Genomic DNA, 27634 nt, shown 5'->3' on the forward strand with positions numbered 1-27634 from the left:
GGTTCAGCAAGGCTGAAGAGGTCTGGCAGGGCAGGCTGGCTTGCATGCCAGCTTTGCATTTCCAGGGGTCTGGGGTCTGGGCCTTTGGGGTTGCATATGATGCCTCCTCCTCTGGCCCAGCAAGGGAGAAGGCGTTCTGGGTTCGATCAGCACTAGGAGCTCAGCCAGGGAAAAGGCTCCCTAAGTGTGGCTAGCATTAGGAGCCCAGCGGAGGACAGCTTTTGGGAGGGCAGCCAGTCCTTAGTGCTCAGAAAAATTTTCAGAAATCTTCAGCACGTACAAGTATTGCCAGCCTGGAAGTCCAGCACAGCAGCTAGCAGCCCAAGAAATTTCCGGTGGAGGGGTGAGATCTGAGGATACTTGGAAGCAGTGGCGTACCAAGGGGGGGCGGTGGGGGCGGTCCGCCCCGGGTGTCGGCGGGTAAGGGGGTGCTCCGCCGTCTCCTGCCACCATCTGCGTTTTTTTTTTAATCCATTCAGCGAGGGACGCAGGCAGCGCCTCGTGTCTGCCCTGCTGTGTGCTTTGAAAAAAGAAAATCGCTTCGGTGGCGTCGGGCCGGCCTTCTTTCGCTATGTCCCGCTCTCGAGGAAATAGGAAGTTACCTCAGAAGTGGGCGGGACATAGCGAAAGAAGGCCGGCCCGACGCCAGTGAAGCGATTTTCTTTTTTTCAAAGCACACAGCAGGGCAGACACGAGGCGCTGCCTGCGTCCCTCGCTGAATGGATTAAAAAAAAACGCAGGGTGGTGGCAGGAGAAGAGGGCTCTCTCGATCTGCACGGATGGGGGGGCTCAGATGGGAGAACGAGGTGGGGGAGCTCAGAGGGGAGAAGATAACTGGGGAGGGGTGGGGAGCTCAGAGGGGTTCGCAGAGGGGAGAAGGGAATTTGGGGAGGGGTGGGGGAGCTCAGAGGGGTTCGCAGAGGGGAGAAGGGAATTGGGGAGGGGTGGGGGAGCTGAGAGGAGTTCTCAGAAGGGAGAAGGGAACTGGGGAGGGGTGTGGGGGAACTCAGAGGGGTTCGCAGAGGGGAGAAGGGAATTTGGGGAGGGGTGGGGGGAGCTGAGGGGTTCACAGAGGGGAGAAGGGAATTGGGGAGAGGTGGGGGAGCTGAGAGGGGTTCGCAGAGGGGAGAAGGGAACTGGGGAGGGGTGGGGGAGCTCAGAGGGGTTTGCAGAGGGGAGAAGGGAATTTGGGGAGGGGTGGGGGAGCTCAGAGGGATTCGCAGAGGGGAGAAGGGAATTGGGGAGGGGTGGAGGGAGCTCAGAGGGGTTCTCAGAAGGGAGAAGGGAACTGGGGAGGGGTGGGGTAGCTGAGAGGGGTTCTCAGAGGGGAGAAGGGAACTGGGGAGGGGTAGGGGAGCTGAGAGGGGAGAAGGGGATTGTGGAGGGGTGGAGGTGCTCAGAAGGGAGAAGGGGTCTGAAGCTGGAACTGGGGTCTGACAAGGGGGCAGGAGGGAGAATGGGTCTGGGGCTGAAAAGGGGGGATGCAAAGCATCTGATGGATGAAGGGGGCTGGAACTGGGGGCTGAAAAGGAGGGTATTTGGGATAAGGGGGCTAGTGCTGGAACTGTGGGCTGAAACGGGGCAGGGGCTGAAACTGGGGGCTTTAAAGGGGACAGGGAGAACTGGCTGGGGCTGATGCTCAAGACTGGTGAGAGAAAAGGGCTGGGGTTGAAACTAGGGGCTGAAAAGGGGACAGGGAGAAGTGGCTGGGGTCTGAAGCTCAGGACTGATGGGAGAAAAGGGCTGGGGACTGGTGGGATAGTGGAGCTGAAAAGGGGGGCAGGTGGGAGATGGGGCTGGAACTAGGGGCAGGTGGAACTGGGGGCTGAAAGGGGGGGGGCAACAGACCCTGGATGGAAGTGGGGAGCGTGAGGAAGGGCAGACCCTGGATAGATGGGAGAGGGAGAGCAGACGGATTGAAGGGGCAGAGAGAAAGGACGGATGGTGGGTGGAAGGAGGAGAGAGAAAGAGGGCAGACTGGGGCAAATGGTGGATGGAAGGGAGAGAGAGGGCAGACAGTGGATGGAAGGGGCAGAGAGAGAGAGGGCAGACAGTGGATGGAAGGGACATTAGAGAGGGCAGACACTGGATGGCAGAGAGAGAGCAAAGACAGATCCTGGATGGAAGGAAGACACTGAAAAGAAGATGAGAAAAGCAGAAACCAGAGACAACAAGCTGTAAATATATATTTTTATTATTTTGCTTTAGGATATAGTATTGTAGCTGTGTTGTTTATAAATAGAACATGTAACTAAGGTAATCTTTTTATTGGACTAATTTTAATACATTTTGACTTAACTTTCAGAGAACAAAACCCCCTTCCTCAGGTCAGGATAAGATACTGTAACAGCACTATATTGTACTGACCTGAGGAAGGAGATTTTGGCCTCTGGAAGCTAAATGTATTAGTCCAGTAAAATGATATTATTTTATTTTCTGTATTTGTTTTATTTCTATTTGTTAATTTGTAAAGTGGTGATTGGTATGTGTTAGTTTTTTCAAATTTACATCTGCTTTCTTTATATTTTGCACAGTACTAGGGGACATTTTCTGTTTCTGTGGTGTTACATTGTATGCAGAGTCTGGCATCGGGGGTTCAGTTTAATTTTTGTCTAAATAGAAAGTTTATTATTACTTTTTCTATAGTGGATTAGGGTGTATCTGTGTTTGTGAAAAAGACATGGCTTTCAGTTGGCATTGACTGTGCAGGATCGACGATCTGTACTAATCTGTCTGTTTTCATTTTACAATAGGTGAATTGATATTCTAGTGCTCACTGTAGTGTTTAAGATGCTTTCCTTTTCCTTGTGTGACTCGTAGAAATTACTGCTTATGGTATGGTAGAATTGCTCTATAGGTCCTGAGTGTTTTGTATTCTCGGTCTGCCTAGTACTGGATTTGGGGGGGGGGGGGGTGTTAAAAAATGACCGGCCCCGGGTGTCAACTACCCCAGGTACGCCACTGCTTGGAAGAGAATGGTCTTGCAAGGAAAGGAGAGGAGAGACCTAGGCAACACAGCCATGCCCACATACTGACTTAGCTAAGAAGTTGGAAGGAGCTTACAGCTACCACCTTGGCAAGCGAGACTGAAAGGGTGTGAAAGACTGTAAGTTGCTGGTTCTAAAGATTTGAGTTATAGACTAATGCTATTGGTTTCAGTGCACAAATACTGGGTTAAGTACCAAGATTGCTGAAATTTGTTGGTAACTGAATTGATGTGATAAGAAATCCTCATTCTTAGATGCATAACATGGTGTATATAGAGGTCTATGTAAATAGTTCAATAAAACCTGTTTAATTTATTGGCCAGCCCTGTTCACAGTAGTCTTTTGGATTTGTCCTTGGGGACAGAAAAGGGTAATTTCTCCCAATAACACTTTACTCCTCCAGATGGAGGCATCGTACACCAAGTGGGTAAGGGACTGACGGAAACTGCCCTCAGGAGTCTCCAGCCAGGTTGGGCCCCAGATCCAGGGATGCCCTAAAGGGGGCACTGCACATATTTTAGCCAGCAGTGGGCTGCTTCCTCTCTCCCTTATCTCCTTTGTCACCTCTGGCGGAGACTGTGAGTGGGGTGGATTGTAGCAGGATATTGGTCTGGGAGATTTTTATTTTTTATTCCAACCCAGCCCACCTCTTTTTCTTACCTCCCCTTCAGTGAAAGTGAAATAGAAGCATGGGGCCTCAGTGCTGCTGCAGTACTCAAAGCCCTGCTGCATTACTGCCCCCTCCTTCAGCTTAGATTGTATTAATACAAGAAATGTGTGCCAAAGGAGGGGGGGGGGGGTGCAGCAGCTCCAAGGCCCTGAGCTTTTATTGTATTGCTGTCTTCCTCTTTGCTTAAGCAGCAGCAGCACAGTTTTCATGTGCATGCCACTGTGCTCGGCCCATTAGGGCATGCTGAAAAGCCTGATACCAGTGGCGTAGCTACATGGGGCCACAGGGCCTAGGCCCCCCCAAATTTCCTCTGGGCCCCTGGTTTTGCTGGCAGGGGTCTCCAACCCCCGCAAGCTGAAGCCTTGTCCAGCGCCGGTCTCCAGCACCATGTTGCCTGCCCTGCTCTCTCTTCCCCTCACATCCGGCACACTCCTTTTAGTGAAACTGAGCATGCTCAATTTCAATAAAAGGAGCATGCAGGACATGAGGGGAAGAGAGAGCAGGGCAGGCAATGTGGTGGCACCGGAGACTGGTGCTGGACAAGGCTTCAGCTGGCGTGGGTTAGGGACCTCCACCAGCCAACATATTTGCTGCGGCAGTGGGTGGGGAATGGCAGAGTGGCGGAAGGGTGGGGGGGGGTCAACATCAGGGCGGCAGACCAAAATGTGCCCCCCCACCTCAGGCTTTGGCCCCCTCCCACTGTGAGGTCTGGCTATGTCCCTGCCTGATAGGGCAATCTGCCTCTGCTCTGAGGCTAAGCAGAGACCTCTTGGCTTAAAACTGCCTATCAGGATTAATCCAAGCTGGTCAGAAACATAAAAGGGAGAGGGCAACAGAAATTATTTGATTCTTTAGTTGCTTCACCAGCTGTTCAAGCTATAGGTCAGTCTGATCATTCATTAGTTATATTTGAATTTTTGTGGCATAACTACCATATAAGGGCAAAGGTATCTGCAACACTATTTGTTAGACCTAAGTTTGAATTGGATGATCTGAAAGATTGTCTGAGAAGCTGCAGACCTCAGTACAGTTGGCTACACTGAGTTAAGGCCTGCACTCATTACCCTGAGTTAAGACCAGGCAACACATGTATAGACTAACACTTATTACTACTGATTGCACTAGATAGGATCCAGCACTTGTAACTTTAGTCTGTGTCATTTTAAGACTAACACTCATCATTACTTTGGGTACTCATCACTGCTGTTTGTGCTGGGTTAAGACTATCTCTCTTTGCTGCTGTCACTAGGTTTTGACCAGTGCTCATTACTACTCCCTGTGCTGGGTGTACACAGAATTGCACATTGCTTTTCAGTGAGCCTACCCACAATTAAGCTAACCTAAACTGGTCAACCTAAAGCTTCTGGGGAATATTACAGCTCTGACATCTGGTCTAACCTTTAAGGTGATGTCAGCATAGATAAACAAACAAACAAACAAACACACATACATATATGCACACGCACACACAAAGAAATACTTTACTCATGTGAGGGCTATAAAAAAAGCCTGACACTGGTCGTGTTTCACCCATGCAAGGGCTGAGTCAGGGGCTAAAGTAACTGACAACAAATAAAGGAAACATATTAGTTAACATTAATAAATAGCATTAAATAAACAATAATTAATATAAATAACAACATAAATACCAATTCTAAAATACCACATGTCAAGCCAAAAACTCTAAATGAATATAAAATTGATAAATGAATACACACTAAAATAATAATTAAAAAAAAAATATATATATATATATATATATATATCCTCTGAACAAATGAGAATGTAAAACAGAGTGTCCCTGTTTTACATTTTCATTTGTTCAGAAGATCCATATATAAAGAGGCATTTTTTTAAGTTGCCTGAACTTGTGGGGTTAAAATAAATGATTATTAGTTTCCTTGGATTCTTGGCCTGTGATTTTAGGGGAAGTTCATACTTCCCAAATGGTATTTTGAAATCAGGCGCCTCTCTACTTGTGTCAAGAATCCATAGAATCTTTGCTTTACTTGGGTTTAGGCATAGCATAGATACAGAATTTTGTGTCCATCAACTGAAGCAGCCAGGTAAAGACTTGAGATATGTATTAAATAGAACAGGTGACACTATCGGATCCCTGTGGTACTCCATAGTTCTTTGCTCAAAGTAATGATGTGCTGTTGGATGTGTTTAGGATCCTCTATCAAGAACCTTCCTGTTGTCTTACAGGCAGGAAATCAATCTCTCTCTCTCTCTCTCTCTCTCTCTTCACAGTCTGGTCTATAAAATACTTTCCTAAACCTGTGACTAAAATTCCCTCTAGGCATAATCACCACAGATTAACCAATTCTCTTCTCCTTTACCTCAAACTGGTTAGGTACTTCAAGCTCAATCTTTCAAGGTCTGGAACTCCATATTCTTTAGGCTTTCTACTTGTCAGGATGACAAGGACATGGCAACCCCCTTGACTTTTTCTTTAGTGGAAATGAAGTGAAAGGTCACTACCCTTCTACTCCCTTTAGCCAGGAACTAGGCCAATAACCAGGACCCAGCTCTTCAGGATACCCGGACTCCATCTTGAGCTTGGCAGAAAAGGATGGGAAAAAACACAATTTCTCCTATGAGCTCGAGCTCTTCTGCCCATCCATGACATCACCTACATGTATCTCATGATCATTTCCAGTAGGGAAATCCATCTGCATACTCTCTTTCATATTATTACATTGCACAGCTGCCTGGGCAAGTGAGACTCCTGCAACATAACACATCATGCTGTCAGAAATAGAGTTGATACTGATGCAAATATATTGCTCTAGGACAATAATATTTAAGCAATCCAGAGCCCATAATGGAAGGATACCTACAGTATGTGGTATAAGCTTACCTTAGTGTTTAAACTATACAGAAGAAGATTAAACATTAAATATTAAGGAGGAATGTGCAGGGTAAAAGGCACTTCCTCAGGGTACGCTTAGCCATCACATGGTACTTTTTTGTTTGGCATTCACTTCCCACACACTAAAAAATATTTTTTAGCGCTGGGGATGGAGAGTAGGCATGCCCAGAGCTAATCAGTTAGCACAGCTACATCACCGCATGCTAACCAATTAGCATGTGATTAGCGCAGGAGCCCTTACCACCTAGAAAATCAGTGTCATTAAGGCCCCCTGCACTAATGGGGGATACTAGAATATGTATATATAAATGCATGAAAGGTTCTGAGTACTTATAGCAAATACACTTGTTAATCTTCAGAGGAAAAGGCCTCGATAAACTCTCCAACACTCAAAAACGTCTAAATGGAGCTGGACTTCCTCATCATCGGCCAGAAAAACCTCCGTGTAGGGTGAAAACTCCCCAAATCTTATGATGTTCAACTTTAAACTCAACCAAAAATAATTAAATTAACAGCTTCATTAAGTAGATCTCTTTGTTTTCTTATTTCCGATCTGAGGAAGAAGGGCAACCTTCGAAAGCTAATCAAGAAATGTATTAAGTTATGTCCAATAAAAAAGGTATCATCTCATTTTCTTTTCCATGTTTTATTTTGTTTGATTTCTATTGATAACCTTATGTCCTGTATAAACTAATGTGGCAGGGGGATCCATTGAAAGCTCTGCTGGGCAAAGTAACTCCTTCAGATTTCTTCCTCTGGTAAATGCAAAACGTACTCTTGAATCTGCAAAAACCAGTAATGTCTGAATTACATGCCAATGTTCCCTAAAAACTTGTGTTATCTTACTAGAGGATTGCTTGTATTTCAACACACACGTGTATAAGTCTTTATCCTTCTCAGTTCTGGGATTGGAATGTAGTAGGTCTTTCATGCATTTATATATACATTAGATTATATTAGGTATCTCTTCCCCACATTTATTATTGATACTAGAATATGGCCATTAATAGAGTAAATGGAAAATGCAGCCATTTTATAGCCACATTAAAGTGGCCTCAGCACATGGTAAAGTCCTGAACTACTGATAGCGCTGGCCACTTTTTAATGCAGCTTAGTAAAAGGGCCCCTTGATTTGTTAATGCAACTTAAAAACTTTAGTGTGCACTAAATATAACAGATGCTAAGTCAAATAGTGCAGATTAAAACATTCTAACGTGCATTGTGAAGTTTTATTCAAACAAATATGTAAAAGAACCAAAAGTCTGAAAATTCTGAAGTAAAAATGAACGGTGGCCTTTTATGATCCAGTGCATTTAACCTCTTTCTTAGATTCGAAGACTTTGGTGACTCCAGTTGCGCAACCAGTAATAATATCTTTGTCTACTCCATAGTTAAAAATGAATAGTCTGAGTTTCTCTTCTATTTCCTTTACTTACTAAGCAAAATTTATATTTCCTAAAATTGTACCTTGTTCTTCTTCCTAATTGTGGACTAGAGATCGGAGAGATTATATATTTCCTGTATAATTGAGTAATATGATGTTAATAATTTCAATCTTCTTTGTATCTTTTCTTTATCATGAGTATTCTTGATTTAATTTGTGAAAGTATAAAAATAAATACAAATGAGCGGTGGCTTTCTCTAGACCTGTCCATGCATAGAAGTAGAAATTAAATAGCGGTTGGACTCTTCACTTTTTTCAGTAGACAGCAATGTAGGATGGATTCTGTATGTCTGAGCTAATGCCAAAGCAAAAAAAAAAAAAAAAAAGAAAGAAAAGTAGAAAGAAAAGAAAAGGAAAATAAGATGATACCTTTTTATTCAACTAGCAACACATTTGTGGACCAGCTTTCGAAGACAGAGCCACCTTCTTCAGGTCAATTATGAGCAAAAAAAAAAATATTATATATATATATATATATATATTGTAAACGGGCCTGCTGCTCCAGTATGGAGGAGGAAGCTGCCTCCCCTGAATAGCCAGAACTTCACAAAACTGCCACCAGGAAATACTTCAAAAACATTCCTTTATTTTCCAGATTCATAAACAAAACTTCACTCCAGAGTAGAGACTTGCTTCTCAGGCAGGGCTGTTCTGCCTTGCTTAGTACATCAACCAATTACACAAAGACTTTGCTCCCTTCCCGGAGGGGAATGCAATAGTCCTTTCGAAATCCCTGCTTTTTTGGTCCCAGTCAGTAGCAAACAAATAGTACTTGTCCCACAAGCAGGATTTCCCCTCAAGACAGTGTTAATCACCAAGCAGCCTTTACTTTCAGGAGGTTCAATACTTTTGGGACTTCCTTCCACCCAAGGTATTTCAGCCTGCTTCAGTTCTTTAGGGACCTGTCTTGCCCAAGGATTTTCAGCCTGCACTTCTCCTCTTCTCCTGAACTGAACCCCTCTTCCCACCAGGCAGCCCTCCTTCATAAACAAGCCTTCCAACTTCAGAGGTTCTCACAATAATCAGGTTTCAGAACAGGTTAGTAATTCCCCCCACCACTCAGGGTTTCCCCAAAAGAAAACCAGGCTTCTCTACTTAAGCAGGGTTTAAACCAAAATAAATTCCCAAAACCATGTAGGTTTCCAAACCTTCAGGGGCTGCCTTCCTCAGCTCTCAAGCTCCCATTCCATTCTGCTTTCTTCCTCTGCTCAGGCTGATTAATTCCCTCTTCCATCCAATCCTCCTCCTGCTTCTCAGCCCACCCCTCCCTATTACAGGTGGGCAGCATGATATACAGATTGCTGGTCCCGGGAACTGGCTCCTTCATTCACCCTCCCTCTTGTGGTCAGAGACGGTATATGGCCAGCTTGCCTATCCCCTGGGATTTCACTGCTAGGATTGGAAATGCATTCTGGGATATGTAGTTCATGGTTCTGCTGCTTCACTCTATACATCGGGGATGTAGCCTTGTCACTATATATATATATATATATATATATATATATATATACAGTATATAGTGAAACATGAAAAGCATACCAATGACAGTATCAAGGGAGGAAGAAGAGTGGGGTGGGGGGGGGGGGGAGAAACAGAGAGATGCAAATGGCTAAGCAGAAGGTGACAAAGAAATATAATTTTATGGTTTGTAATGCTATAAGAAACCCAAATCATTGTTAAGTCCTGTCTAGTGAGCGCCAAAATATTTCATCATTTTAACTTCAAAGGTCTTACCTTCCCTGCCTCTCCCTCATTGGAATGTTTTTCATGTTACACTACATATATTTTGATTTTGCCATCTTTTGCTCATAACCAACCTGAAGAAGGTAGCTCTGCCTTCCCAAGCTTCTCAAAAAATGTATTGTTAGGAAAATAAGGTGACACCTTTTTATTGGACTTTCTTTTGTCTTGTCTTGTTTCTATTTATTACCTTTAAAGTGAACTAACATGGCAAACATTCTAATCAAAGAAAAAAAGAGAAATGTTGTAGATTTGCAAAATATCAATTACAGGACAGCATCGGTGCTACATTGGCATAGCCTTTGAATATTCTAGGGCAGTGATCAAGAATCATATATGTTAACGTGTCACTACTACTTTTGGGTCTGCCAGTTTGAATATAATCTGAACTCACTAACCTCAGCTGGAAACCTTTGAAGTAATTCAACGAACATGTGAAATATCCCTGTGCTTAAGGGATATGGAAGAAATTAATCTGAACCACAAAAATAATAGGGTTAAGCAGGACTTAACAATATTCTACTGTTGAGATGCATCTTGCCAGTTTTCAATGTCAGTCATGAGGTTTTGTGAAATCCAAATAAGTATTAAGCCATCAAAGGTTTTCCAGTAAATTGAACTGGGTTACTTCCAACCCAGACCCAAAATTAGGGTGGAATTAGTGCCAAGTAGCTGTCTAGTCCACTAGATCTGACCAATATTAGATATCTGAACATTACTTTTTTAGATTCCTTCTTTTATATAAACTATTGTTCTTGACTCAGTAGGAACAAAATGTCAAACCAGGACAGCAAAGAGAAGGAAATAGTGCTGTACTGGTGTATTCTATTCCTAGCCAAGCAGACATCAATAGAGCACGTACTACAACCTATATATACACCAAGACTTTGACACGTCCTAACACAAGAAAGACAGGAAGAGTTATAGTATGGGGAGTGCCCATGGGCAAATTTTGTTTTGCTTTTTTTATTTTAACTCAACAGCCTATATATAACATTTTAGTTTTGGTCGAGTACTATCATTAAATTTATATGATGACAGAATGCACAAGTATACTCGTATCAAGAAAATACGATTCTCATATCTTCAAGTAAAATATGGTATCTAATATTCACCCATACTTTGAGAAACATGAAATAAATGATTTATTTCCCATAAATAACTTTGCTGTTTTGCCATGACTATAACCAGAATTAGATTTTTATTGAAGCATGTCGCACTAGTAGTAAAACACTTGCAGTACAACCACCAACACATCTTGGGCCACTAGTTTGACAGTAAAAGTAATTCACTTTCATTGTTCTGTCACATAATACTATAAAAACCAATTACAGCTTCAATTTTCAGTGCTGCAGAAATACGTTCAGTTAGTTGGATAAAGAAGGAACAGACTAATGTTTTCTATTTTGGTTGGCACTGCCTGCAGATGTCCATCTTGAGAATGCCACAACAGCTTACTGAAACCTAGTTAGTTGATTATAGATAACAATTATTCTTGTGTCAAATGCATGTAATGAGTATGCTGAGACTTGTCCTGATCAGGAGGTAAGGGGTTTGAGGGCACCTGATTCCTGACATCAAAATAATGTAAAGCATCCAAACTAAAAGAAAACACATCTGGGTAATATTATGAAACATGTCCTGCATGTTTTAAATACAGACAAGGGATCTTGTAAAATTATGTGGCCAAATAATGCACTGGCGAATTAGTTTGCATTAACCCCCGGATTCTATAAATAGCGACTAAAGTTGTGTGTGCAAATCAGCATACATAGTTAATTTGAGTGCACAACCTAATTGTTTAACATGCACCAATAATTTTCCACTAACAAGCAATTATCAATAATAATTGGCACCAATCTGAATTTACACAGGCAACTCTCTAAGCATATTCTGTAAAATGATGTGCATAAATTCTAATTTGTAGATCACAAAAGGGGGCATGGCTATGGGAGGGGCATGGGCAGGTCATGGGCATTCCTGAAAATTACATGCACTATAATAGAATACGCCTGATCTGCACCTAAATTAGTTGTAGGCATTTACATCAAGTTGGTGTAAATGATCACACCTACATTTTAGTCACAGGGACAGGTTCTACGCACATTCTATAAACTGTGCTTAACTTTGGGTGATGTTTATAGAATAGCGCTAACTGCGGGTTTTTTCAGAGCTGATTTTTTTTAGGCGCCATTTCTAGAATCTAGTCCTAAGTGACTGCACAGCATATAGAGTGTGCTAAATCCGTTAGTGCACCTTAGTAAAAGAACCGTTTAAGTATGTTTGCCAACAAGATGATGTGAACCTGTAAGCATGCTGTGCATAGGCATTCCCAGGGTGCGTAGTCTGAGTTGATTAGGGACACAATTGTGATGTACTTTTATAATAGTGTCTTTGATTTTGTTTTAAAATTTATTTAAAGAGATTAAAATCTCCTTTTTAAAGAATTAAAACATAAAATACCATTAAAATGGTATTTATTGGATAAACACCACTTTCCCTAGTACTCTCTCTCTCCGGGCTCATCTTGTATCAGCTTTTTAAAATTTAATTTTATTGTTTTCAATTTCAAAATACATAATCACATTATTACAATGCAACTAAAAAAATCTGAAAAAGAATAAATCATTAATTATAAGGAAAATGGCAAATAGATTAGTCCACAATTTTAGGAAATAGAGCCAAGATATTAAGAAAAATAGACTCAAGGAAAACAGGAAACAGAATGTTTGTCAAAGACCAGGGGCAGTCCTCAGCCAGCTATACGATATTCCCATACACTGCAAGATTCATGTCTGAACTTTCAATTCCTTTTTAGAGACCACAAACTCCATTGCTTAGGATCAGTAAAGCCATAGGAATTTTTTTGGAAACTAAGGCAACAAGTGCAAGGAAACCGAAGCAAAAATTTCATACCCAGGGCTTGCGCACGAGAACAAAGAGCCAAGAATTCCTGGTGTCTCCTCTGGATATTCCTCGATAAATCAGGAAAAATTTTAATCTTAGATCCTAAGAAATCACAACCCATGTAACGAAAATATAATTCAAGAACAGTATCTCTGTCTAGTTCTAAGGCAAAAGTCACTAATAGAGTTGAGTTATATACTCCAAAGATGATTATTCCAAAAAATCTGTAGATTGGCATCTTGAGTATCTGCTCTTTGCCTAGCGCCTGGTAACACCAGATAATTAGCTCTCACTAATGGTGGTAATGTCTCAGACGGAAGCTTAAGAACTTTCCTAAAATATTTTCTGGCCATTTCAACAGGAGCTATCAAAAATAACAACATAATAACAACATAGAAAAGGCAGTGAAAGCCAACAGGGCATCTTTCAGAAAAGGAAAAGCAGACCCTGGTTAAAAAAATACAAGTCAAAATACAATGATGCAAGTCAAAAATGACTTTAAAAAGAAGCTGTCTTAGGGGCATGAACTGATACTTAAAACCTTTTTTTGACTACCTTCCTTCTCTCTTCCCTTACTAAATCGTTGTACATTACCAATTGTATCTGATATCCTGAAATGTCTATGTCATAACAAAACTCTGTAAGCCACATTGAGCCTGCACATGGGTGGGAAAATGTGGGATACAAATGCAATAAATAAATAAATAAATAAAGGAGAGTGTGGAAAATTCAAGAACCGTAGGTTATTCCTTCTTAGCTGGTTTTCCATGTATTCCATCTTCCTGCTAGTAAAATTCTTATCCATAATAAAGAGTCCCACAAAGTCCTTGCAGTTCATCTAATACTTTATTTTCTGACTGTGTAAAGCCTGAGAGTGAGCAGTTACTGTTCCTGAAATCAATCCAACTGCTCGATTATCGCTGGGCACATCTCCCCCAGTGCTATAAAATAAAAAGGGATTTTCTAGAATTAGAAATGGCGCACAGGAGACCCAGAACTACCGCTGGGCTCCTGGGCAAGCCTGTGGTAGGGCCGATTCACTGCATGCCAAGTCGGTGGTAGCCCTACTGTCCTTTAGTAAAAGGGTCCCTAAGGGCAAAATTTGCTAATGTGCATTCATATGAGTTAAGAGCTAGATTCTATATATGGTGCCTGAAAAATCTGCATGGAAAAAAATATGCCTAGGCGTATTCTGTAAAGTACACCTAAATTGTATAGAATAGGCCTAAATTTCCATGCGGTATATATAATACGCCAAGTGCCTCTCCTCGCAACCAAATTTGGTCATGTAAATCCCGACGCCTATATTAGGCACAGAACGGGTGTATTTTATAATAATGCATATAGATTTTAGAAACACCCATTCCATGCCCATAACCACCCCTCCCCCTTTTCAACTATACGACTTGGAATTTACGCACACCACGTTACAGAATATGCTTAGTGAGTTGTGCGTGTAAATCATAATTAATGCCAATAATTGCTTGTATGCTCCATGTTGGCAGATCCTGTTCAAAATTACTAGCAGAGCTTGAGATGTCCTGACCTGGAGTTTCAATTCTGATTTGAAGGTTCTTTCTAAATTGCTGATCAAAATTTCCCTTGGGGGAAATAGTTTAGTATCAGACTACAGCTTAAATGCCTTAATGATTAGGATGCTAAAGGTAAATTCAGATGAATCTGGGAATGTAAGGCATTTGGGAGTAAATTTACAGCAAAGGTTTTTGGGCATAATTTGAAATATTTAATCTAGATATTTCAAATTATACATTCAATGGCACTGTAATTTGGTGCCTCTAAACATACTATCATACATAGACGATTTGCATAATAACAACATAGAAAAGGCAGTGAAAGTCAACAGGGCATCTTTCAGAAAAGGAAAAGGAGACCCTGGTTAAGAAAATAGGGATGAGCACAAGCACTGCCAAGTTAAATGTAAAACAGTAATGGTACAAGTCAAAAATGACTTTTAAAAGAATCTGTCTTAGAGGCATGAACTGATACTTAAAACCTTTTTGACTACATCCAAAGCAAAAAGCCCACAAGGGGATCAGCTGGACTGCTAGATGACCAAGGGGTGAAAGGAGAGCTCAGGAAGACAAGGTAATAGCAGAAAAACTAAATTTTTTAAAATTTTTTTGTTACATTTGTATCCCGCACTTTCCCACTCATGGCAGGCTCAGTGCGGCTTACATATTATATACAGGTACTTATTTGTACCTGGGGCAATGGAGGGTTAAGTGATTAGAAAAACTAATCAGTTTCTAAGCCTTAGTCTTTACTGAGGAGGATACTGAGGTTGTACCCACACCCAAACTTTCATTGATGATGATAATTGAAAGCAATTGAAGTACATCACTGAGGGGTCCTTTTACTAAGCCACGGCAAAAAGTGGCCTATGGTACTGTGGGCACGTGTGTTTTGTGCGCCAGGCCAGATTTTACCACGTCTGGGAAAAAGGACTTTGTTGCAATGGGCCGGGAAAAGAGCCTATGGTAAAATTGAAACCAGCATGCGCCTATTTACAGCCTAAGCCCTTAACGCCACCCATTGATCTAGTGGTAAGGGCTCGTGCACTACATATATGGTGACCAGTCAGCAAGCTGAAACAGCCAATTAATACCAGCAACACCACGCACGGTAGGAAATTTAAAAAATAATTAGTCCTGACAGTATGGGTGTGTGCCAAATCTGAAATTACCACCAAGGGGTGTGCTAGCCTGGTGGTAGTCTCATTTTGGCGTGTGCTGCACATACATAGAGCCTACTGCACCTTTGTAAAAGGGCTCCTGAAAGTCTAGAAGAAGTATTAGATCAAACTGACAAAGTCAAGAGCAGCATATTACCAGGACCAGCTGGTACTGACCCAGAGTCCTGAAAGAGTTCAAACATGTATTTTCTGACCTGTTAACTAGTAATCTAAAACCTATCATTTAAAATGGCCTCAATACCAGAGGGCTGGTGTTTAGCCAGTATTACCTATTTTTGAAGAAAGCTCCAGAGGGTGGTCTAAAACTATAGACAGGTGAGCCTAATGTCAATGCTGGGATAAATAATTGACATGGGTTAACAGAAGCATGTCAGGTTCAGCAAAGGCAAATGTTGCCTTACCCATGTATTAGATTTGTTTTAAGGTTAAATAAATTAGTGGATAATGGTGAACCAGTCATATTTTGGATTTTGAAAAGGCATTTGAGAAAGTCCCTCATGAAAGACTCCTTGGGAAACTAAAAGGCCATGGGATAGATGACCATAATATTTTGTGGATTGCAAACTGGATAACAGACAGGAAAGAGAAAAACGGACAAAATGGTCAGATACACATATGGAAAAGGGTCATTAATAGGGTACCCCAGGTCTCATGCATTAACTGGGCAGTAATTGTCGGCATTCGTACAATGCCGATTACCAGCCAGTTAGCACTGTGTGCTGGAAAATAAAATATATATTTTCTGGCGCATGTAGTGAGCGCATGTAAAAAATGGCCTGGGTAGTAGTTTTGAATTGGCACACGTTGAGCGCGCGTAGGTGCCTGCGCAGCTTAGTAAAAGGGTCCCTATGAGAACAAATCTACTTTCTGAGACTTGGCTGGATTGACTACTGGGCTCAATGGACGTTGTCTGAACCTGTGTGGCTTTTATTATATTCTAATGAGCTACCTTGAAAAGTGTTTGCCCAGAGGAGAAAGGCAAAGGAAGTCCTAACAACTCTAGGAATGGAAACTGAGAAAAGTGCACTTGTAAGCAAGGGATCCCAAAGGAGTATCAGTTGCCTATTCATAGAGCACATGAAGGTTCCCAAGATAGACATTAGGATTCAGGGAAAAGAAAACTCTTCTTTAAGATTCTGTTTGTTAAGAGTGGATGTAACTGGGGAGTGCATACCCAGTGTTACAGTATATCATTATTGTATGAATTGTGACAATAAAACATGGTGCAACATTATTCAAAGCACCATTTATTTAATAGAAGATAGGATTTCTATTTCCTATGTATGGGCCCTGGAATTAAGCCATCTCTCTATTGCAGAATCTACCACCAAGGGACAGCAGAACTTTGTGAAGAAACCAAGTATGACCCTAAACCAGTCGTTTCCAATCCTGTCAAGTAGTTATACCTAGCCAATCAGATTTTTAGGATATCTAGAGTGAATATACATGAGAGGCATTTCCATGTACTTCCTTCATGGCATGCATATTCATAGTGGATATCCTGAAAACCCAACTAGCTAGGTGTCCCTACAGGAGAAGGACAGACACACTGCCCTAAATTGTAATGACAGGTATGAGACACTGCTTTTGATCATTAATTTTGTGCTAATTTTGTTCTCCTGGAAGCTCATTTGGAAATGTATTGTTAGCCCAAAAAAAGGCATCACATTTTTTTTTTATCTTGGCCTCGATTTCCGTAATTCCTATTGAAGATGGATGAATTCTGCAATTGTACAGTCATTTAAGTTGGGCCTTATTTTCAATATTTTTGCCATAGGTGCATAATGGGAGAACCTGTTACACAGAATACAAAAAGCTGCCCTATGGCAATGAAATAGAAGAATCAATTAGCCTGGTTTTATTATCATGATTCTCTGAAATTCCTACTGTTCCTTCCCATGTGTGGTCTTGAATCTTGTAGTGACACCCACTGGCAGTAGAGGGAGATGACTGCATAGCTCTAGGCATCCTCAAAGCAAGGCCCCACTGTACTAGTCAGAGCCAGAAGCAATATTCATCAATTCAGCCATGGAAGTTGTTGTCATTTTAACTGCTAGTCACTGCCAGGAATAACCATATGCAATTCAATGATGTTAAGAATGACCTAATATACATATATATTCATGGGTCAGTAACCAGGCCTGCCAGTCTTGAAAAAAAAGCCTCTTTATAGAAAATGGTAAAGAAACTTGAAATGCAAAATTTCCACCAATGGCCCAGTGGTAATTTTACAATGGGATGCCTATGTGAGAAGTCCACAAAAGAATCTATTTTAAGCCTATTGTATAGAAGCAACCTAGGCTCCTAGAACCCACTTTCAATTGCGTGCAAATGTCTATAGTTAAATGTATACTTAGACTGGAAGGGGGTACTTTTATAAAGCTTTTTCCACATGGAAATTCTGAGATGCACATGGAAAATGTACCTACTTGTATGCAGTCTTCATGCAGTAGTGTAGTCCAGGCAGAGCAGACGAGTGGTTGCAATGTACACATATATTTCACAAAATAGAGTCACACACACGCATATACACCTTCTTCATTATCATTTATATACTATTGGGATGGATCTGGAATCCTATTCTATAAAGATACATTGATGATTTTTTGGACTTTTCACATAGGTATCCCATTACTGCATCAAGCCCCAAAAGGTGTATGCTCTATGCATGTACCCATGTGTTTTATAAAATATGTGTGTACTTGTAACTTCATTTCCTCTCTATATCCCCAGGAATGCTTATGTACAGGTCTTGTAAAAGGCACAGTCTGTGCATCTGTTTTTATGTGTGTATGTCAGTAGCCCTTCATTAATTTTTAAGCTGGGGCCACATTTGGATTTCAATGAGCTGAAGGAGAGCCACCAAATATCTTCCCATGCAGGACCACAACACAGCTAACCAATGTATGTCAAGGACATCCATCCCCAACAGCCTGCCTTCAAACTTCATTGGGGGGGGGGGGGGGTTATTCTCAAAATGTGAGCATTTCCAAATGCATTCGCTTTGGTCTATTGTGAAATGCCTTGCCCTTAAGTGTGCAGCCTTCCTCCATCCATTTTCCCCTTTCTGTCCTGAGCCTGAGCAGAGAGGCAGAGTAGCAAAGAAAAAACAAAAACAAAAAAAACAGGAAGACAATGGGAACCGCTACACAGTTTTCTGGCCTTGCATTGAAGAACACTAGTATACGTGGTCGATCAATTATATAAAAGCTCTTTTCCGTGTGTAAAATGACTTTACTCATGGAAAAATCTTTATAAAATTATCCCCTTAGAGAGTAACTACAGTGTTCTGCGTCAACTTGGTTATGTAGCTTCTGATTAGAACACAGTTTGCTTCCTATATTTGCCTACCGCAGAGAGCTACTCGGTAATTACTTAACTTCCTGTATTACATTATCAATGTGTACTTTGTGTTTTTCTTAATGCCTGCTACACCAATAAATAGCCAAGCAATTCCTTGATAAATGAAACTGTCATTCTTTATTTTGCAATGGCACTTGAGTACAGAAAGCTGCTAAAAATTCTCTTCCACTAGAATACCTAACTGGAAAGGATGAGTTATAAGGATTTAAGCCAAGAGCCTTCTGCTGTACTTTATCACTGCCTGTAATCCAACTGTCTGAAACCTTGCCAAGCTAATTAGCTAGTTCAGTGCCTGTTATATCAAAAGTCCAGACAAGCCAAAAAAGGTCACTCAGTGTCAGAGAAAAAGTCTTTTTCATTTTTCTAGGCATTTGCGGGGCTGCAAATATCCCCCACACGGACCACATTTTAATTAATGCTGCTAGTTTAGCCCTTGCCCAGCCATTTCAGAACGTGGATCGTTTAATAATACTTCCATGTTCAGGTTCAGGGTTAGCAGGCAATACATGCAATGTGGGGAAAGTCAGTATTGCTTAAAATTGAGGGCCATTACTTTGTGGTAAACATGGGTTTTATAAAAAAAAAAGTACTTGCTTTTTACATTAGGTAGCAAGGGAAATATATTTATTGCAGATAAGCTGTGCAGAACTAATAAGGGTAAAAAGTAGTTCAATGTCAGAAAGTATATTTTAAAAATTACATGATGATTTTCTTTCATTGCTAGATTACTACTAGAAGCACATCTGTGACTATTTTTGAGCAATATAGTAATCAGTGTGGTTAAAAAATTAAGTTTAGGAATAGCTTTGTAAAAAATGTATGGGTGTCTTATCTTCACTTTCTAAAAATTAAAGTAACATTTCTGTATATTTAGCTGTAGACGCTGGACAAAATTCAAGCGTAAAATTCCAGTTCATTAATTCTAATTCTGATTTTATGGACCAAGAAATATATTACCTCCTCAAGAAATCTCTGTTCTTTGGAGCCAGAATAGTGTTTTCTCAAATTAGATATTCTTCTGTGGCACCAGATGGAACTGACTGTTGGTTGCTGCTGTCACCACTTCCCACCCATCATTTGCTAGTGCCAAGTAAAAAGAAGCTTATTTTGTCTGAGCAGGAAAGAAAACAAGATAGAGAAGGATATGTTTCCAGCAGAATCCAAAGTAAAAGCATATCATAGGCTTTCCTGCATGTCATTGTTTTCACTCATTTTCCAATAAGGTCCTTTAGTGCAGTATTGTCTGTGTGCCGGGCCCCTGCTTGATTAACATCAGCAGGGCATAATTTCAGTAGATGCAGGGCTTCAGATTTTTGGTTATAACCAGAAAACCCAGATAAAACACCTTCAGTGAAGAATCTGGGGTTTTAGGTTATATCTAAAATAAAATCCCTGAAAATCATCCTTCCTTGGGAAATTTGATGATACCACTTGGCATTGCTGTTGCATCTGGGTGACATCAATGGAGAATGGTATAGGCCAGGGGTAGGCAACTCCGGTCCTCGAGAGCCGCAGGCAGGTCAGGTTTTCAGGATATCCACAAAGAATATGCATGAGATAGATTTGCATACCATGGAGGCAGTGCTTGCAAATCTATCTCCTGCATATTCATTGTGGATATCCTGAAAACCTGACCTGCCTGCGGCTCTCGAGGACCGGAGTTGCCTACCCCTGGTATAGGCTGCTGCAAGTGTGTGCTTTTGCTCCTGTGACTCTTTGCCTTTTCAGTCGGCTGTAAGAGGGTTTAAAAGACAAGAACAGGTACTTCCTATATTTTTAGGAGAAACAGGAAGTATCTGTTCTCATATTTCAAATCCTTCCACTGTGCTTGCAGAAGAGTCAACTGAAGAGGCAGTGGGAACAAAGGCAAAAGTTCTTGCTGTAGGTGCCCAGTAAGAGAAGAGGGCTGGATCTAGAGCTGAGGCTGGGAGAGACTGATGCAGGGGCTGGGAGAAGGGGGCTGATACTATTGTTGATGGGGCTAGGCAGATGCTGGGGCTGGGAAAAGGGGGATTGAGGCTAGGAGAAGATAGCTTATGCTGCAGGGAGGAGAAGAGGGTTGGGGATGAGAATAGGTGCAAATGTTGGAAAACTGTGTTTTGGGTCATTAAATGGAATCCACCTAAAATGCTACACTTTTTAAAAATGGTTTAATTGACTGGTATACCCCCTACTTTTCTGACCCTGGGAAAGCACCCAATTGCCTCAAAAATAAATTGCTAAAATCTGAAACAATAAACCCGCAGATAAGAAACACTAAGTATATGAGTAAGAAAGGTTTCTGACTGAGTAGACAGGTCTATCATTGGGGCATCAGTAATAGATCCATAATAAATGAAATTCCCTAATCTCTATCTTGAAAAATCTGTAAGCAACATAATGAAGAGACTTTCTTATGTCTATGTGTACCAACACTTCATTAAGTTGAGTCACACTATAGAAATTCTAAATAGTTGCAAAAATTGTAGTGATATCTTTTTATATGGTCTGAGAATAGATGAAGACTGATCACTATTGAAATAAAATTTGTGAACATGGAGTGATGTCAGGAAGAAGAGCTAAATGGAGGATGTATGGAAGAGAAAATGAGTGGGTGGGAGCGATAGGTGGTGAATAGTTGATGGTGGATTGACAGGCTCAATGGGCTGGCTACTCTGGTGGTATGGAAAAGTCTCTTATTTACAGTGGTTATTTGTGTTGTGCCTTGTGGGGGCAATTCAGTAAAGTATGCCGAGTATTAAGTATAAATTTGGTAATGACCTTTGGGTGCCCAGATTCCATTACAGAATTAGGGCTCTGTTTACTAAGGTGCGCTAGTGTTTTTAGCATGTGCACAAAATTAGCATGCGCTGTGTAGGCGCCCATAGGGATATTGTGGGCGCCTACACAGTTAGCGCGCACTAAAAGCACTAACGCTCTTCTAGCGAGGCTTAGTAAACGGGGCCCTTAGTCAGAATTTATGCACCAACATTTACCAAAATAGCAATACTTTACTATAAACACTGTGTCCAGGCTTACATACTCCAAAAAGTTATATATGTTTATATATGAAAAATAGGAAGGAAAAAACTCAGACTTTTGACTAGTGCCTTTATTCTCTTCTACCCATTTATGTATCCATCACAGGCATAAAAATCTTCCAACCTCCATACTTTTACTCAAACTTTATTTTTAATTAACATTTTCAAAAAAATTTCATTTAAATTGTACTTAGCTTCTCAACTTAGCTTCATGGTAAACCCGACATCAGCCACCGTTTCGCAGTTAACCAACTGCTGCATGAGGGGTTAAGACCAATTCCAGATCCGAACTGTGCTCTTGAAGCTCTTCTCTACAAACTGAGCACATTCAAAATGGTGCTGATTATTTACTTTGATTTTGGTTAAGCAATTATATTGTTTGGTTTTAGTTGTTAGAAAATGAATTGTTCTTCTTTTATTATAAACTGCTTTAAAACGTAATTGTATTAAATGGTATATTGAGGGGCATTTTCGATATGATGTCTAAGTCTGACTTTGGACATTTTGCACAAAATATCCAAAATCCAAATAGAAAAGAAGGCCATTAAAAAAAAGAGAAAAACCTTTGTTTTTTTTTAAATACCATTTTGAACAAGGTTTTGTGCTTTGTACATTTTTTTTTACCATTTTCAAAAAAATATATATCCTAGTGAAAAATGTAGAAAATCAAGTCATTGGGATGTAGGAATGGCCAGCATTTTTAGTAGACTGGTACGGGGCACTGCAGTGGACTTCAAATAAATGCTCCCAGTATGCATCTCACTGTTGCTCCCTTATCTTGTCTTCTGAGCCCTCCCAAAACCCACTGCCCCCAACTGTACATCATTACAATAACCCTAACGGGTGAAAGAGGGTCCTATATGTGGGTATAGTAGGGTTTGGGTGAGTTTGGGAGGGCTCACATTTTCCACTACAAGTGTAATAGGTAGAGGGATGTATGGGTGGGGGTTCATCTGTCTACAGTGCACTGCACCCACCACTAGACTACTGCAAACGCTGCTTTATGCCACTTTTTAGACGTTTTTCTCTTTCGAAAATGAGCCCTATAGTAATTAAGTCAAATCAAATTATTAGGAATAGTTCTGAGTGCTTATTTTATAAAAGCAATAGAGGTGTCTATGTACCTTTCTAAAATAGATATAAATTATATTAAAAAAAGCTGGTGGACAGAGAGTGGTGGTACATATTCTTCAGGCATCCATAAAGGCTGGGACAATCAGCACGGAACAGCCATTGTTACAACCCTAACTTCAGAGGTATGGCTGCATCAGGTTTACAAGAAGTCTGCAATATTCTACACAGAATGTCATGGTTAAAACCCCCAAATCAATAAACAAGGATTGCCTGAATGTTTCAGGCAACTGTCTGACTAGTTTTGGTGGGGATATACATTGTTATGAAACTTGGTAAGACATGGGAAGGCTGTTCCCATATCCTAGGAAATAAAGAGGAAGACTTTAAGGCCTGAGGATACCTACCACCGGAAGTAGACAGCAGCACTGTAATGGAATTTAAACATGTTTGGAACAGGTATAGAGGTTAATGGTATGAACAAAGGTAAGAGACCTGGTATAAGGTAAGGGTGGGGGTGGAGTTAGTTTGGGTTTAAAAATAGGAATATATATATATATATATATATATATATATATATATATATACAACCTTCCTGAGCCCTTACGCCAAGCCCCCTCCCTGCCCATCTTCAAGTGTTTGCTTAAAGCCCACCTCTTCAATGCTGCGTTCGGCACCTAACTCTTACCTTTCAGGAAATCCTGACTGCCCCTATCAGACTGACTGTTCACGTGTCCTTTAGATTGTAAGCTCTTTGAGCAGGGACTGTCCTTCTATGTTAAATTGTACAGCGCTGCGTAACCCTAGTAGCGCTTTAGAAATGTTAAGTAGTAGTAGTAGTATATATACTCCACTGTTGAAATTAGTCTTTTTGGGTCATCTACTATTTTACCATAAAATAGGAAGATCTTGAGAAGCAAGATATGTGTTTGCTCAGATCATTCCACACTCTCTGAATTTGCTCTGATATATAACAAGGATTTATTTTCACATTCAGAGCATCCTAAAATGACCTCAACAAGCAAGTGTAATAGAAGTGGAAAGCTAAGACAATTCAGTTTATCATTTTCAGGTTGGCTTAGGAAAAGTGATTTTTAAAACTGTAAAAAGGGATTCTTAGTGAAAAAGAGAAGAAGAGTAAAAATAGCAAAGTAATTTGATTATTAACATGTGCAGGATATGTCCTCGCTCCACTCATTCAGAAAATAGGAATTAAGTTGATCTGACAGCTCTCCAATTTTGCTTTCAATGGTATTGATTCCTCTCATCAAGGCTGCACAGTTCTCCGCTTGATCCTCCGAAAGGGGCTGATAGGCACACTCAGTGTAATCACGTTATGCTGTGCATTCTCTGCATGTAATAATATAGCTCAGATCCTGAGGAATTTGAGCCCAATTTTCTTTCAGATGGTGAAACCAAAGAATTCTGTTTTATTTGGAATTCCATCTGATCCACATAAAGAGAAGAGTATCCATAGAACAGAGCAACTTATGCTGTACATTTTATTGCACATAATTTTGACTTAGATAAGGCAGTACTGTGGGGCAGAGTTCTAGTAGTCATGTTGACCCTGAAAATAAACTTGGTTCCTAGTAGCATCTGATGCAATTTATTGTAACAATGCAACAAGAAAGAAAGAAAAATCAAAATGATCTAGGAATGTAGTTGATGAAATTTCCAAGCTAGATTCTTCTTCTGCTTTTATATCAGGGGTCCTCAAGTGCAGTCCTTCAGGTTATTTTATTTTTTGTTACATTTGTACCCCACACTTTCCCACTCATGGCAGGCTCTATGTGGCAGGCAATGGAGGGTTAAGTGACTTGCCCAGAGTCACAAGGAGCTGCCTGTGCCAGGAATCAAACTCAGTTCCTCAGGACCAAAGTCCACCACCCTAACCACTAGGCCACTCCTCTGCTCTGTTCACAACCCAGCCTGGTTTCAGTATTTTCAGAATGAATATTTATGAGATCTATTTGCATGCAATGGAAGCAGTGAATGCAAACAGATCTCATACGTATTCATTGTAGATTTGAGGGGTTACGGAGCAGAAATTCCCATTGTAGAGGTTCAGATGAGAAATAGATTAGCATTGAATAGCATGGTAACATGGTAGGTCATGACAGATAAAGACCTAAATGGCCCATCCAGTCTGTCCACTAAGGTGGGTAGGTTTGTACCTTCCATTCCTTGAGATTATTTGCCCCCCACCCCCATGCCTCCATTTAGGATTCTAACTGCCACTCCTTCCAGGTTACACATTCCTCTCTCCTCAAGATATGTGCTTCTTCTCTTCCGCTTTGCAGTGATATGTGAAAAAGAAGATGCAGATTCTTAACACTGGACCAATAAAAGGTGTTACAGCCCATGATAAAAGGTTATCCTGTAACGCCACCTCCCACTAAGAATGTGAGAGGTATCCCCGGAAGAGTCCACATAAAAGAAAGGGGAACTGGCATACAGAAAATAAACGGAAAAGATGATAAGTAAAGGACCTAGGTGTAACAGAGAGGAAAAATCCTTAAGGCCTAATCTGGCATGGCAAACAAAATTAAAATGCTGTCAAAATGTTAAATGGACTCCAAAACCAAATTAAAAAAAATAAGCAAATAAATAACTTGATTGGTGTTTCCCATAATTTAAATATGCACAATATAAACTGGAATAAAATATCAAGGAAAATCAGAGGAATAAATCAGTCAAGGACCCAAAAGAATTCTTTGTTCACATCCTGAAACATTAAGCAGTTTTTCCATTATTGTCCTTTTTCAGGCCTCTGGGATCCCAGGCTGGGTGCTTTGACTTCTTCAAACATGTCTGCCAAGAAAATATTTCCAAGCTTTTACTAAGCCACATAGGCGCTCATGTGCACCCAATGCTCGCAAATACAGAACTACCACCTAGCTACCGTGTGGCTCGGGCGATAATTTCATTTTTTACGTTCGTCTACTATGCGCATCAGAAAATATATTATTTCTGGCGTGCAGCGCTAACCGGGTGGTAATCGGCATTGTACGTGCATAGATGATTACTGCCTGGTTAACACATGAGACCTTACCGCTAAGTGAATGGGTGGCGGTAAGGTCTCAGATCCAAAATGGATGTGCACCAATTTTTACTTTGCTGCATGTCCATTTTCGGCCCAAAAAAAGGCATTTTTACAGGCACTATAAAATGGATCTGTGCGTGTCCAAAACACGCACCTACACTAGCGCAGGTCATTTTTCAGCACACCTTAGTAAAAGGACCCCCTGAAGCAGGCATAGTCAGTATCTCCTGCTCTGGTCTGTTGCCCAAAAATCCAAACTCTTTTTAGCAACATATCTCCTAACTGGAGATTTCTTGAGACAGCAAAATGTTTAAAAATCAGTTATGTTAAAAAAAAACTCATCCCCATTCTGATATTTTCCTTTCTTTTCCCTTTTTCTTCTTTCTTCAGCTTCTTATGGAGTTTTTCTTTTAAGATCCTCCCCTTTTTTGTAGTTGATATTTTATTATGTATTTTCTTCGTTATCATTTCTGCATTTCTGATCAAAGTTGAATCTTGGTGTATAATGTGAAATGATATAAATAAAATAATAATAAAAAAAAATCCCTTCATCTGAGTGTTTATGATGCAGTGGGTGACCGCCCTTCCATCCCAGCTGTGGGTTCTTAGCATTACAGATGAGATGTCCCTCTTCAATCCCACCCTCCCCTAAATAAAAACAGCTATTAGGGCAGGTGGCACCACAGGTACCACTGTACTCTGTAGTCAGGAGCCAAACATTAAAAGAGGACAGAAAGGAAAGTTTGGATTTACCTCACACTTTTTTCAGGTACCATCAGCATTTGAAAAGGGCAATCTATCTGTATTTAAGCAGTCTATATTCAAAACAATGTAACCGGGCAGGAGAGGCTCCTAAATTGCTTCTGTAGGGCTGTCCACTGATATTCAGTGGCAATTAACTAGATAGGTCCACTGAATATCAGCGCTAACTGTGAAACTCAAAGCTGGCAATTTTGTAGGTGGTCTGAGGACAGAGTTGGTATATATGTGGTTAAGTGCCGATATTCAGTATTTAACCACATAAGTTAACCAGACAAATAGGACCACAGTCCTATCTTTGGTTTAACTTATGCAGTTAAGTGCCAAATATCATATTATGGGGCCCTTTTACTAAGGTGCAGTAGGCCTAATGCAGGCCTACCATGTGGTAAAAGGGCACTAATTCGGGACATGCTGAGGTGCCCCACAGTAATTTGGCCAGCAGTGCGCACTACTCCTGCAGGAGGTGTTTCTGGCGGTGGAGAGTAAACTTGCCTGCACTAATCAGGTAGCACGGGCACATTACCCCATGCAATCCAATTACTTCAGGAGTAGCATGGGAGCCTTTACTGCTTTCTAAATAGGTGGGGGTGAGGGCTCCCGGCAGTAATGCCCACGTGCTAATGGGGAAATTAGCACATACCCATTTTTCAGCCATACTAGAAAGTGGCCGGAGCGTGCAGCAAACATAAGTGCTAATCACAGCACCAGCCATTTTCTGGCAGGGCTTGATAAAAGAACCCCTTAGCCAACCTCACATAACTGATTATTCAATGCCAGTGCCTGGACATGGCCGAGCATTGGATATCTGAGCATAAGGCTGGAAGCAGTGAAAAACAAAGCTGACCACTGCTGAATATTTACCCCTAAACATCTAGATGACTATAATACCTAAACTAATATGCTACTATATCTAGAAAATACAGCTTATTGTAGTTTTTAACTGTTTAAACAGCAGCAGTAGAAAAAAAGGTGGCTCTCTTGAGATCTTAAAGAATTTTTGCCTTTCTTCATTGCCCCAAACTCTGAGTAACATTTT

Source organism: Microcaecilia unicolor, chromosome 5 (genome assembly GCF_901765095.1).
Source record: "Microcaecilia unicolor chromosome 5, aMicUni1.1, whole genome shotgun sequence".
Classification (NCBI taxonomy): Eukaryota; Metazoa; Chordata; class Amphibia; order Gymnophiona; family Siphonopidae; genus Microcaecilia; species Microcaecilia unicolor.